Genomic DNA, 13,267 nt, shown 5'->3' with positions numbered 1-13,267 from the left:
GATATGCATGCTCAGAGAGGAAGAGATATGCATCTGATCTGCCAAGAGCCCATATGCCCCAGCACATGCAGAAAACCTACCTGAGTATAGACCTAGTAAGAAAAGGGACAGAGAGAGAGACCGAGAGACAGAGACAGAGGGACAGAGGAAGACAAACCAAAGGACATCATTTGAGTATCTGGACATATGAAGTCAGGAACTTTAAGCTTTAAAGGAACTTTAAAGTTTCATGAACAAAAATATTCTCTTTATTTGCTTGAACTAAGTGGAGTGGGGTTTCCATCACATACCATCAAAAAGCTCTGTCAATATACCTATGATTACATAGTCTTAGCCGTCATCAAAGAATATCTGGTTTCTATGCAAAGACCTTGTTTACAATGAGAGTAATAAATGTGGTCAAAACAGAAAAAGTTCCATACTAGGATTTATGAAATGTTCTCCCATTTTACTTCCATATTCTCCTTTCCTCCTTCTCTCCCTTCCTTTACTTTTTATTTTTTAAAAGACACATTTATGGGATCCCTGGGTGGCTCAGTGGTTGAGCATCTGCCTTCAGCCCAGGGCCTGATCCTGGAGACCCAGATTGAGTCCCACGTCAAGCTTCTGCATGGAGCCTGCTTCTCCCTCTGCCTGTCTCTCTCTCTCTCTCTCTCTCTCTCTTGTCTCTCTCTCATGAATAAATAAATAAAATCTTTAAAAAAAAAGACATTTATTCAGCGTCATGATCAGACTATTACATTTAGCAATCAACAGCATGGGTGCAAAAAAAAAAAAACTACATTAAAACGCTTTGTTGAATGCTTTACACTTTCTGCAGAACAAACTGAAATAACCTGTTATACAATTAGTCACAAATACAATCCTCGAGGTTTTTGCCCATACACATGAGTATTGTCTAAAACATGTCTTCTTTGTAGCAGCGAGGCCCTGCCACCACTGTGCTTGGCTGAGCTCACAAATCTGTTGTAACCTGTAGCTTCCCTGTCACTTCTCTGGCTCTCCTCTCCTGCTAAGCTTTGTTTCCTGGCAGTAATTATAACCTTCCGCCACTGCCATAGCTGCTGCTGCTGCTGCTGGAACCACCATAGCCACCTTGGTTTCATGGTTTGGCAAAGTATTGGCCTCCACCAGCATAGGGGCCAGAGCTTCTGCTTCCAAAATTTCCTCCCTTCATGGGTCCAAAATTTGAGGATTGATTGTTGTAATTGCCAAAATCATTATAGCTTCTGCCACCTCCAAAGTTGCTTCCATCATTACCAAATCCGTTGTAGCCATCCCCACTGCCACCCTGTACACCACCACCTCCACTGCCACCGAAGCCACCTCGACCACTGAAGGTCCCCCCCATGACCAAAGTTGTCATTCCCACCAAAACCACCTCCACGACCACCACCAAATTTTCCAGAACCACTTTGGCCTCTTTGGCTGGACGAAGCACTAGCCATCTCTTGCTTCAATAGGGCTTCCCTTACTTCACAGTTGTGGCCATTCACAGGATGGTATTTTTGAATGACACTCTTGTCTACAGAGTCATGGTCATCAAATGTCACAAAAGCAAAACCTCTCTGTCTCTCTTTTTTTTTTTCTTTAAACTTCTCTTTTTGCCACTGCCTCGGTCAGTCATGATCTCATTCACTTCAATTTTCCCAAACATTTCAAAATAATCTCTTAGATGATGTTCTTCAGTGTCTTCTTTAATGCCACCAACAAAAATCTTTTTCACAGTTAAGTGGGCACCAGGTCTTTGAGAATCTTCTCTTGAGACAGCCCTCTTTGGTTCCACAACTCTTCCATCCACCTTGTGTTGCTTTGCATTCATGGCTGCATCCACCTCCTGCACGGTGGCATAGGTGACAAACCCAAAGGCTCTGGAGCTCTTGGTGTTTGGATCTCTCACTACCACACAGTCCTTAAGCGTTCCCCATTGCTCAGGATGGCTCCTCAGACTCTCATCGGTTGTTTCAAAGCTCAGACCTCTGATGAAGAGCTTCCGCAGCTGCTCAGGCTCTTTGGGAGACTCTGACTTAGACATGACGGCGGTGGCAGGGGAGACTTTCACGATGCTTACTCGGTGGCTTCCAGGGGCAGAAAGGGTCTCCCTTCCTTTTATTCTCTTTCCATGTTTATTCTCACTAAACAAACACTGACCGACTGATCATCTGCCTTGTGCTAGCCACAGTGCTGAGTGCTGAAGGTATAATGGTGAATAAAACCCACTTGGTCCCTGCCTTCTTGGAGCTGATGCCACAGACTTTCTTTCTCTTGCGTTGTGTGACGTTGCACAGGACAGCATTGGCGGTGTAGTATTTTTCTATGTTCTATTTTCAGGCATACAAGGAATTGCTTTTTTTTAAACAGCAGATCATATTAATATGCTAATACTTTAGTAAAATCTTTTATCCTGAGAGAATTACAAAAATGACTATGTAGATTTTGAACAGTCTAAGTCCAGTAATTAGAAGCCTTTGAAAGTGACAAATGCTGGGCTCTTGGGCGGCTTAGTGGTTAAGTGTCTACCTTTGGCTCAGGTCATGATCCCAGGGTCCTGGGATTGAGCCTCATGTCAGGCTCCCTGCCCAGTGGGGAGCCTACTTCTCCCTCACCCTCTGCCACTCCCTCACCCTCTGTTTGTGCTTGCCGGCTCTCTTTCTCTGTCAAATAAAAAATATATATATTAAAAAAAGGAAAGTGACAGATGCCATATTTATGACAATTTATATATAACCTGTTGACTTGTTTGCTTTTGAAATATGTTACTTAAGTTGTCCTTTTTAAAAATTTTAATTAATTTAGTTTTTAAAGATTTTATTTATTTATTCATGAGAGACAAGGAGAGAGAGGCAGACACATAGGCAGAAGGAGAAACAGGCTCCCTGTGAGGAACTTGATGTGGGATTCGATCCCAGGATCCTGGGACCACGACCAGAGCCAAAGGCATACACTCAACCACTGAGCCACCCACGTGCCCCTGTTTTGTTATTTTTATATATATTTAGGTGTTATTTATTTAAGTAATCTCTCTCTCTTTTTTTCTTTTAAATATTTTATTTATTCATGAGAGATACAGGGAGAGGCAGAGATACGGGCAGAGGGAGAAGCAGGCTCCGTGCAGGGAGCCCGACGTGGGACTCGATCCTGAGTCTCCAGGATCACAACTTGGGCTGAAGGCAGCATTAAACCGTTGAGCCACCCGGGCTGCCCTATTTAAATAATCTCTATATCCAACATGGGGCTTGAATTAATGACCTTGAGATCAAGAGTCAGATGCTCTACTGACTGAGCCAGTCAGGTGCCCCAAGTTGAACTTGTTTTTTGACTAGACATCAAATTACTTTCCATATATAAATTAGTACAATACTAAAAAAATCAATGCACAGAGACTTGCCACAGGTACAGTATGTCTGGTGAGTGGAAATAAGCAAAATAAATTTACTTATTTTTTTTTAAAGATTTTATTTATTCATGAGAGACAAAAAGAGAGAGACAGAGAGAGAGGCAGAGACATAGGCAGAGGGAGAAGTAGGCTCCCTGCAGGGAGCCTTACATGGGACTCGATCCCAGGTCTCCAGGATCCCGCCCTGGGCCAAAGGCAGGTGCTAAACTGCTGAGCCACCCAGGCAACCCAATAAATTTACTTATTTTAATTAATTAATTTTTGGAGGGGGAAGGAAGGGCAAAAGGAGAGGGAGAGAGAATCTTAAGCAGGTTCCACACCCAGCTTGGAGCCCAATGGGGGATCCATCTCACAACCCTGAGATCATGACCTGAGCTGAAATCAAGAGTTGGATGCTTAACCGACTGAGCCACCCAGGTGCCCCTAAAATATATTTATGTAAGAAGATTTTCCCAAGTTTTTTGCATTTGTCCTAAGCACAATGTATAATTCTTTCAAAATATTTTGACTAAAATAAAATAAAAGGTGCTAGTGTCTCCGGATAAAAACTTATGTAATATTTCTAGAATGAAATATAAAAGCATGTGAATAAAATGATGGTAAATATATCTGGAAGAAGCAAACTTAGGAACTGAATCCATCACAGAAAAGTTCTTTTCTCCAAAGAAAGGTAAGCCACCTTTCCTCCTTTATAAGAGTGCTGCAGCATTTAGAGCGAGTTTGGCTTTCCTGCCAGGAGTTTGGTCAAACTGAGCCAAAAGCAGATGCTCAACCACTGAGCCACCCAGACATCCCTACACTAATTGTTTTTAAATAGATGAAAGCCAGTCACACCTTATGTTTCAAACCTAACAGTGATGATGATTTTCAATATTGACTGCACATTAGAATCAGATGGGAAGCTTTTAAAATTAGGTCTTGGGATCCCTGGGTGGTGCAGTGGTTTGGCGCCTGCCTTTGGCCCAGGGCGTGATCCTGGAGACCCAGGATCGAATCCCACGTCGGGCTCCCAGTGCATGGAGTGGTAACTGCTAACTCTTTTTTAAACCTATAGGCTTCGATTACTTCAGGAGATGCTCTTGTGACCAAAGACATAAAGCCTGTTGCAAAGTGGTGCTTGCTTGGAGGATCCCAGAGAGAAGGACAATCATGGGGATCCTTATGAAGATTTCATTAAATAATTTTTATTCCTCCTTTTTGTTACTACATTGGTCCTGTGTTATTCTCACTTTTTACTCTTCTTAGGATGTGTTCATAGGGCCACTGGATCACTGTGTGTGTGTGTGTGTGTGTGTGTGTAAACAGAACAAATTAATTTTGAAGATAGTACTACCTTTACTTGCGTTGGGTTGCTTTGTATTTCCACCACAACAGGACAAAGTGGGGCATTCAGAATTTGAACTGGGGTCACAGCTGTTCTCGGTGTGTCACGCCTTTCCACCACCCCATGAAGGAAGAGAGTGTTTAGATCAGCTTGCCACCAGGAGCTTTCTAACAGAAATGCAAACTAATTTAAGTTACGAAAGGGACTTAATTCTACTCTATACACTAGGAATTAGGTAAAGTTTCTCAGCATTTCTTAAGGCTGCCCTGAGAATGCCGTTGTCCTCAAACACACTCAAAAGAGGAACTAACTAAAGACTAAGTATTTATCATCATAAAACTAAAGATACTTCCTATAAAGATTGTACTTCAGAATAAGCTGGCCTTAATCCAATCTTCCACTGTTTTCAAATCTACTCCCCTGTCTAATTCACAAATTCAAACCAATTCACTCAAACATATTCAGAAAATTCACATATTCAAGCCAGTTATTTGTGATTATGATTTAGAAGTCCACAGAGGTTCAGTTCACTATTACTGACTTTCATTCTTTTCATGGAACTTTTCTTTTTTAGTATCTTATTTTAAAAAAATAATAATCTCTACCCCCAACGTGGGCCTCAAACTCACAACCCTGAGATCAAGAGTCACATGCTCTTCCAACTGAGCCAGTCAGGCGCCCCTCCAAGGGAATTCTTTATTTCCATGTAGAGTCAAAGAGGGAACCTAGATTTTCATATTAAATAAATCTTTTTTTTCCTTTTAAAAGATTTTTATTTATTTATTCATGAGAGACACACACACACACACAGAGGCAGAGACACAGGCAGAGGGAGAAGCAGGCTCCATGCAGGGAGCCCGACGTGGGATTTGATCCCAGGTCTCCAGGATCAGGCCCTGGACTGAAGGCGGCGCTAAACCACTGAGCCACCCAGGCTGCCCATCATATTAGAGAAATCTAGATTTGAATCTCTGCCACTTATTCTGAGAATATGGCCAATTTATTTTTTCCAGTGCCTCAGTTTCTTTGTAAGATAGGTAGAGTTGATGTAGGAACAGTACAATTATGTGTGAAATTTTTGGTACCTAGTATGGAATCAGTATTTAATATTAATGGGTTTTTTTTTTTTTAAGTGATCTCTGCACCCAACGTGGGGCTCAAACTCACTACCCTGAGATCAAGACTCAGTTGCTCTACCGACTGAGCCAGCCAGGTACACCCAATTCTCCTTCTTCTTTTTTAAACTTCAGAGTTTTTCTCTATCTTGCTTTCTCCAGTAATAACCTATGACCACTGAGTCCCCCCCACTTGACTGTAAATGCCATGGAAGCAGGAACTCCTATCATTCAGTCTACTGCCTGGAATAGAGGATCCGTAAATGTTTGCTGAATGCATGTATGTGAGCCTCTTGGACAAGGTGCTCAGAATGTCATGTGAACAAATGCCTTTACTGTGACATAAAAGAATTTTGGGACACGGTCTAGTGAGGAGTGAAGTAAATTCTAAAAACAGTCTCATGTTACTTATTTGAAAACATTAACTCATTCCCAGTTTTGTTCTATTCTTTTTTAGTGCTATAGCATAGGATTAAGGGTGTGGGTTCTGCAAGCACAGAGCAACACTACCTGATTTTGGTTTTGTTTTTAAAGATTTTACTTATTTATTCATGAGAGACACAGAGAGAGAGGCAGAGCCACAGGCAGAGGGAGAAGCAGGCTCCATGCAGGGAGCCTGACACAGGACTCGATCCCAGGTCTCCAAGATCACGACCTGGGCCAAGGGCAGGCGCTAAGCCGCTGAGCCACCCAGGGGTCCCCACTACCTGGTTTTGGATCCAGACCTCATTACTTATTAGCTGTGCAGAAATAGATTAAACATTCTGTTTCCCATGTGTAGAATGGATATAATAACCACACCTATCTCACAGAGCTGTTGTTGCCGGTTAAATGAGCTAAAATACAAGGAAGTGCTTAGAATGGTAATTGGCACCCACTGTGAGCATTAGCCCATCTAGCTCCTTCCTGGACCAGCCTGCGCTGGTTATCCTATCATCCTTCTATTCCCAGGTTTAGGATGTATTGTCTTTTTCGGCCTTCTGGTTTCTGGAGAAGTGGGCAGAGTCCTGGCTTTGTTCTCCAGTATTGACTGGGTTCTTTCAGCAGCACGAGAGGGGGGGGGGGGGGGGGGGGGGGGGGGGGGGCTGTTGTTGGATCCTGAACCCTGGGCGCTGGCAAGGCCCTCCAGTAACTCCTGGTTGTGAGGGCCTCCCCTCTGAGCAGGTTCCCCTTGGTGAGCTTCCCACCAGGAGGTATTTTCTCTGTCCTCTCCTGCCCTGCTCCTTCCTGGAGCTCTTCTCTCCTAAATTCGTATATTCCAGATCATCTCCTATGATTTCTCCTGCAAGTCTTTCGCCTTCACACACCTGTCTCCCCAGGTCCTCGGGCTGCCAAGCCTGCCTCATCCAGAGGACCTCTCTGCCTCCCTTCACTCTCCTTCCCCAAGTCACTGCCCCTCCCGCCTCCCTCCCTGACTGGGCTGGGGTTTGTTTGCTTAAGAGTCTCAGATCAGTCTGTGGGTGTAGGCAGGTATTTAAAGGTCGCCTAGAATGAGAATAGATCCCCCCAGCTCCCTGCCTCGGCAGAAAACAACAATAACAATAAAATGAGGGCAGCTGGGGACTCTTGACTAGCAGAACCCATTTCCAGAGCCTCCACCCCTAGCAAGTAGGAGGGGCTTAAGCCTAGCACATAGTAGGGGCTTCATAAGTGTGTGTGGAATACTGAACTGGCTCAGCCTCCCAGCCAAGCTACTGTCTGGGGAGGACAGCTTTCCAGGGCTCCCCAATTTGTTTAATTTTCAGGATCAAGCTCCACCCCTTTTTTTGTTTGGTTACCTGGACCTGCCCATGAGAAATTGCAAATAGTTCACTGTAGATTCCTACCATACCCGAGGAAATGTTTATTTCTTGTTGGCCGATAGCAGAATCCAACAGCATTTACAAAAATAAGTGAAGGGGCACCTTGGGTGGCTCCGTGGGTTAGGCATCTGCCTTTGGCTCAGGTCATGATCCCGGGCTCCTGGGATGGAGCCCCAAGTCATCAGGCTCTCTGCTCAGTGGGGAGCCTGCTTCTTCCTTTTCCTCTGCCTGCCACTCTGCCTACTTGTGCTCTCTCTCTCTGTCAAATAAGTAAATAAAATAAAATAAAACAAAATTTTAATTAAAAAAGTAAGCAAGGTGGCTAGAGAGAACCATGAAAAGAAGAAAAAAATGGAGTGGTTATTAGCTAACAAGAAAGCAAACACATAAAAAGAAGGGAGGATATGTGGGTATTGGTTAAGAAGTGGCACAAGCTGGGATTCCTAATCATTTCCTCCTTCCATGCTTCTGTCCACAGGCCACCGCCTCCCCTGGCACCGTCTAACTGGGCGTCTCCTGTGACTATGGTGACTGCTGTGACTCCCTGGGCTCTCTGAGATAGAAACACCAGGAGAGTAATTTCCTTCTGGCCTTCTCTCTAGACTCCTCCCAAATCAAAAGACCCATATCGTTCAGATCTAAGGCTGGGAGGGTAAAGGGGTTGAAAGGTGCTCTGCTTCTGTACAAATTCCTCATTCAGCCAGGCTGACCGGCTCCAAATTTATTACAATTTTTGGAAAGAGATAGTGAAGGAGAGCGGGAGGGAGGCCGTTTGAGAGGCTTTGAGAGAAAAAGATAAGGAAAAGGAGAGGGAGGGAAAGTGGGACTTTCCCTCTGACTTTTAGAGTTTTAAGAGCAAATTTTTGTGTGCCCTTTTTTAGAATTCCACACAATGCTATTTTTTTTCCTTTTTTTACACAATGCTAAATTTGAGACAAAAGGTATATAGAGTGTATACGGGGAATGTCATTGGGTGAATGAAGGTCAAAGGTTATTTAAACGAGGGAGGGAGTTGTTTATTGGTGGTTACTAAATCTCTACAGTGTATTTTTAGACCTCTCATTGGATTGTAAGATAAGGTGAGGAAAACAGGATTTCTAAGTATTGCTTAGCAGCAATTTAGCAATCTTTGGGATAACCATCAAAAATTTCCTTGTACCAAGTTATCTCACTAAGAGTTTTCAAAATGTGCCCTTGGGTGTTAAGGGAGAGGGGACTGAGTGGTAGGGGGTGGTGCAAGGGTGTCCCAGGTGAGCTGCCCACTCGTGCAGATTCGGTGTAGCTCTTCCAAGTCTTCTTTGGTGATGACCAAGGTGGGACCGTTTCCACCACACAGGCAGCAAGCTCCAAATCAGTGTTTCTGGGAGAGCTTTCTCGTCAAAAACATTTACCAGCATACCCCTGGAGCAGATCTCCTTTTATCTGTATTTATATAGATATGGACTGTGGAAAATACAGCTTTTGAAAAAAAGTTTTGTGGCCCCTTTGAACACCATGCCTCAGTTGGATTTTTCTCCCTTCCTTTCTGAGTAAAATGCATAGTGAATATTATCCAGATCTTCCTCAATTTACGATGGGGTTTAGTCCTGATAAACCCATTGAAGTCGAAAATGCATTTAATGCACCTAATCTGCTGAGCATCACAGCTTAGCCTCACCTACCTTAAGCACACTCGAACACTTAGACAGACTGTCCTACCACTGGGCAACATCCTCTAACATGAAGCCTATTTGTGAACAGAGTGTTGCATGTCTCTTGTAATTTATGGACTACTGTGCTGAAAGTGAAAAGCAGGATGGCTGTGTGGGTACAACCAAAGGTTTTGTAAGGGTGTCAACTGTTTCCTGCCTCGGTGGCGGGGCTGACTGGGAGCTGGGGCTGTGGCCCCCAGCATCACAAAGGAGTATCATACTGCATGTCACTAGACCCAGAAAAAAAAGCAAAATCAAAATCGAAAATTTGGTTTTTACTGAACGTGTATCACTTTTGCACCATTGTAAAGTAGAAAAAAAAAGAAGAAAACATAAGTCAAACCACTCTATGTAGGGGGCCATCTGCCACTTGAAGAATGATGAATCATTTTATTATTTTTATATCACTTTTTGTTAAGAGACTGCAGTTAATTTTATTATTTACTAAAACTATAGCAGTAACATTCCATTCCATAAACTTTCTAATAAATCTACATAAAATGACTGTAGCAAGTGCTTTAAAATGTTTTAAGATACATCAAAAGAAAAAAAATCCTTGGTTATAGGCTTGGAGTTTAGTAAATGTAGACTTTATTGGATTAGTCAGCTAAGTAATTAAGAAATGGATGTGTTCCAGGAAATTGTCACTCCTCTATTTTTTTTTAAATTTTATTTATTTATTCGTGAGAGACACACAGAGAGAGAGAGAGAGAGAGAGGCTGAGACACAGGCAGAGAGAGAAGCAGGCTCCCTGTGGGGAGCCCGATGTGGGACTTGATCCCAGGGCCCCGGGATCACGGCCTGAGCCAAAGGCAGATGCTCAACCGCTGAGCCACTGAGGTGTCCCTAATATTTAAGTTCTGATTAACATTTTTGTTCTTTTTGGATTGTGGTATTGGAATACTGTGCTGATTTATTCCACAGTACTTTTGGCTTCCTAATTGTTTTTCCACCTCAAAAAAAAATTTTTTTTTTTTTATAGCAGCTCCTTAAACTTGCACTTTGAGAACTATGATGGTCAAGCCCATGACCAGGCAGTCTTAGTTCACTCTCTCCAGGTCTCCCCCACGTCTCCTCTGACTGTTCCTTTCTCAGGCTTTGTTAGGTCAGATTTCAGGTCACCATTTGGGCTATTTTTTACTTTGGTCTCTTATCCCATGAGGCTAGTTGGCTTAAGCAATGGAAGATGCCAAGATGTTAGTTGGGCTTCAGGGAAAAGAGAGAACTCATTTTGAGTTAAGCTTAATCCATGTGCTTGGCCTGTAATCAGAGAGCTCTGTGTTGGGGTTTTGGGCATATGGTTTTTTAATTTCCATTTCCCATCACTTCTAAATATCTTTTCTGGGGCCTATGGGGAGGAGAGGTAGCTGTACCCCATGCAGGAGTCCTTTGGCTTAATAGCATGCTCGTCATTCCAATCAGAGCCTCCATGTGTGGTTGTCTGGCTTTGAACCGCAGTTACCTGCCCCTGGTGTCTCCCTGGGCCAGCCTCTGATGCGGGGCATCTTGTTCTGACGTATACGAAGGCACCCTTAAGGCTTGTTTCTGATCTGATAGCAAATCCTGCTCTGGCCTGCAACAGTGATAGTCCCACCGGGTATACAGATTCTGACCCCGTGTCCCAATTTCCTGGGACTCAAAAACAATCATAAGAGTTATTTTTGAGTGCTCGCTTCGGCAGCACATACACTAAAATTGGACTGACGCTGAGAAAGTTAGCGTGATTAGTGCCAGTGGCTGGGGTGGGGGTGGGTGAAATGGGTGAAGGGAGTCACAAAGCACACATTTTATGAACTTACACGGGATTTCATGTACAGCATGGTGACTACAGTTAATAATACCGTATTGCATATTTGAAAGTTAACAGTAAATCTTAAAAATTCTCATAAGAGAAAAAATTCTGTAACTATGTATGGTGATGGGTGTTAGCCAGACTTAGTTTTTGATCATTTTGCAATATATGTATATAAATATCCAACCATTATGTTGTACACTCGAAAGTTATATAATGTTATATGTCAATTATGTATGCTTCAATCATAATAATAATTAAAAAAGGTTTTATTGGGCAGCCCGGGTGGCTCAGCGGTTTAGCACTGCCTTCGGCCCAAGGCCTGATCCTGGGGGCCTGGGATCAAGTCCCACGTCAGGCTCCCTGCGTGGAGCCTGCTTCTCCCTCTGCCTGTGTCTCTGCCTCTCTCTCTGTGTCTCTCATGAATAAATAAATAAAATCTTTTAAAAAAAGGATTATTTTAAGAGGGGAAAATAAATCAGTCATTGCTCATACAGATAAGCCTCTTGCTCTTCCCTGAAAATGGAGTTCTGTTGGGAGACTTCTGTGCATCTCACACATGTGGCTTTCTCCTCCCCCTACTCATTTGCTAGACTTGTCTGGATGTGTTTGAATTTAAGTTGCAGACCCAGTTTGAGTTCATTGCCAGAGGCCCATCAGGCTTCCACAAGGCCTGCCCCACCAGTTTGACAAACATGCTCAGGCATACTGGAACTCCACCAATGGACAATAGATTTCCCACTATACAAACAAGGCCAGGAAGCAGGAAGAGAAGTGGAGGTCAGGAAAGGAGAGTGAAAAGGGAGTGCGACTTGCCCTGACTTGCTGCTACTGCCTGCCCCACGACTACTTAGGATTTGCATTTCGATAGTTGATTCGGCAATAAAAATTGCTGTACACCCACTGGTCTGCCTTTCTTCTCCCCACATCTTAGAGCATAAATTCTTTGGAGAGTCAGGCTCCCTCCTGGCCGAGGTGTAGTGTTTACCAAAAAGGCTTAGGAAACATTTTTTGACAATTAAAAAAAAAAATTTTTTTTTCTACACAAAGCGAGGAGGAGACCGAAAATGAACCTAGATGTGAAGCGAGAGCAAACAAAAAGTCTTTTCACTTTGCTTTGAACTGAGTACTTTGTTAAAAGAACAAGGCTCTTTCTACATTGTGATGTAGTTCTTCTGTGGCCAGCTTCCCCAGATCTGTGCAACGGTTGTGCTGGGAGCTGGATCAGTTGTGGTGTGCATACGAGATGGCATCACGAATTCCTGCTGCCAGCCTCAGCTCAGACACGTTGGGAAAGAAGGCCTCAGAGAATTGATCACATTGACTATTTTTCTTTAGTTCTTGTCTTTGTAAGCAACAATGAATGTACAGCCAAACTCAGTATCCCTGTTTCTAGTATTTCTGGGACTGGTAGTGAGATATAGATAATATAAATTTATTTTTGTGATTTTTTTTTAAGATTTTATTTTTAAGTAATCTCTACACCCAATGTGGGGCCTGAACTTACACCCCTGAGATCAAGAGTTGCATTCTCCACTGACTGAACCAGCCAGGCAGCCCTGGTGTTCTTTAAAAGCAGACAGATGAGGGGCGCCTGGGTGGCTCAGTGGATTAAGTGTCCAGCTCTTGATTTCAGCTCAAGTCACGATCTCGAGATCTTGAGATGGAGCCCTGCATCTGGCTCCACGCTCAGTGCAGAGTCGGCTTGTCCCTCTCCCTCTGTTCCTCATGCTACTTACACTCTCTCTCTAAATACATAAATAAAATCATTTAAAAATAGAGAAAATAAAAGCAGCCAGATGAACAAGTGCATGGAATTAATACAAACAGTATCATCTCAAATCTTGTTGAAGGCTATAAATGAGCTTGTCTCAGAATTTCTTATCAACAGATATTGGGGAAGGGAAAAACAACCTCTCCCGAACAACAAAATAAGTTCAGGTGTTCTTGATCTCTTATCATCCACATTGATCAATATTCTAATTACTTCTGCATTTTTGTAAAAGATGGTCGTGATGGGAGCTGTGCAATCCTGTCACCAGCCTCTATTTACAAAAAGACGTTTTGAGAGTGAGGAGCAGAGCAGCAGCACCCTGTCTCCTCTTAGGTAGTGAAACAGCCCACAAGGTTTGGCTGAGCCTCAGCT

At 43.3% G+C, this 13,267-nt stretch overlaps 1 pseudogene; it reads right to left on the bottom strand.

Moving 5' to 3' along the window:
* Nucleotides 1-1,132: 1,132 nt before the first annotated feature.
* On the bottom strand, nt 1,133-2,035 carry LOC488418 (annotated as a pseudogene).
* Nucleotides 2,036-13,267: the final 11,232 nt, after the last annotated feature.

Source organism: Canis lupus, chromosome 36, assembly GCF_011100685.1.
Source record: "Canis lupus familiaris isolate Mischka breed German Shepherd chromosome 36, alternate assembly UU_Cfam_GSD_1.0, whole genome shotgun sequence".
NCBI lineage: Eukaryota > Metazoa > Chordata > Mammalia > Carnivora > Canidae > Canis > Canis lupus.
This window is presented reverse-complemented; position numbering and strand designations above follow the sequence as displayed.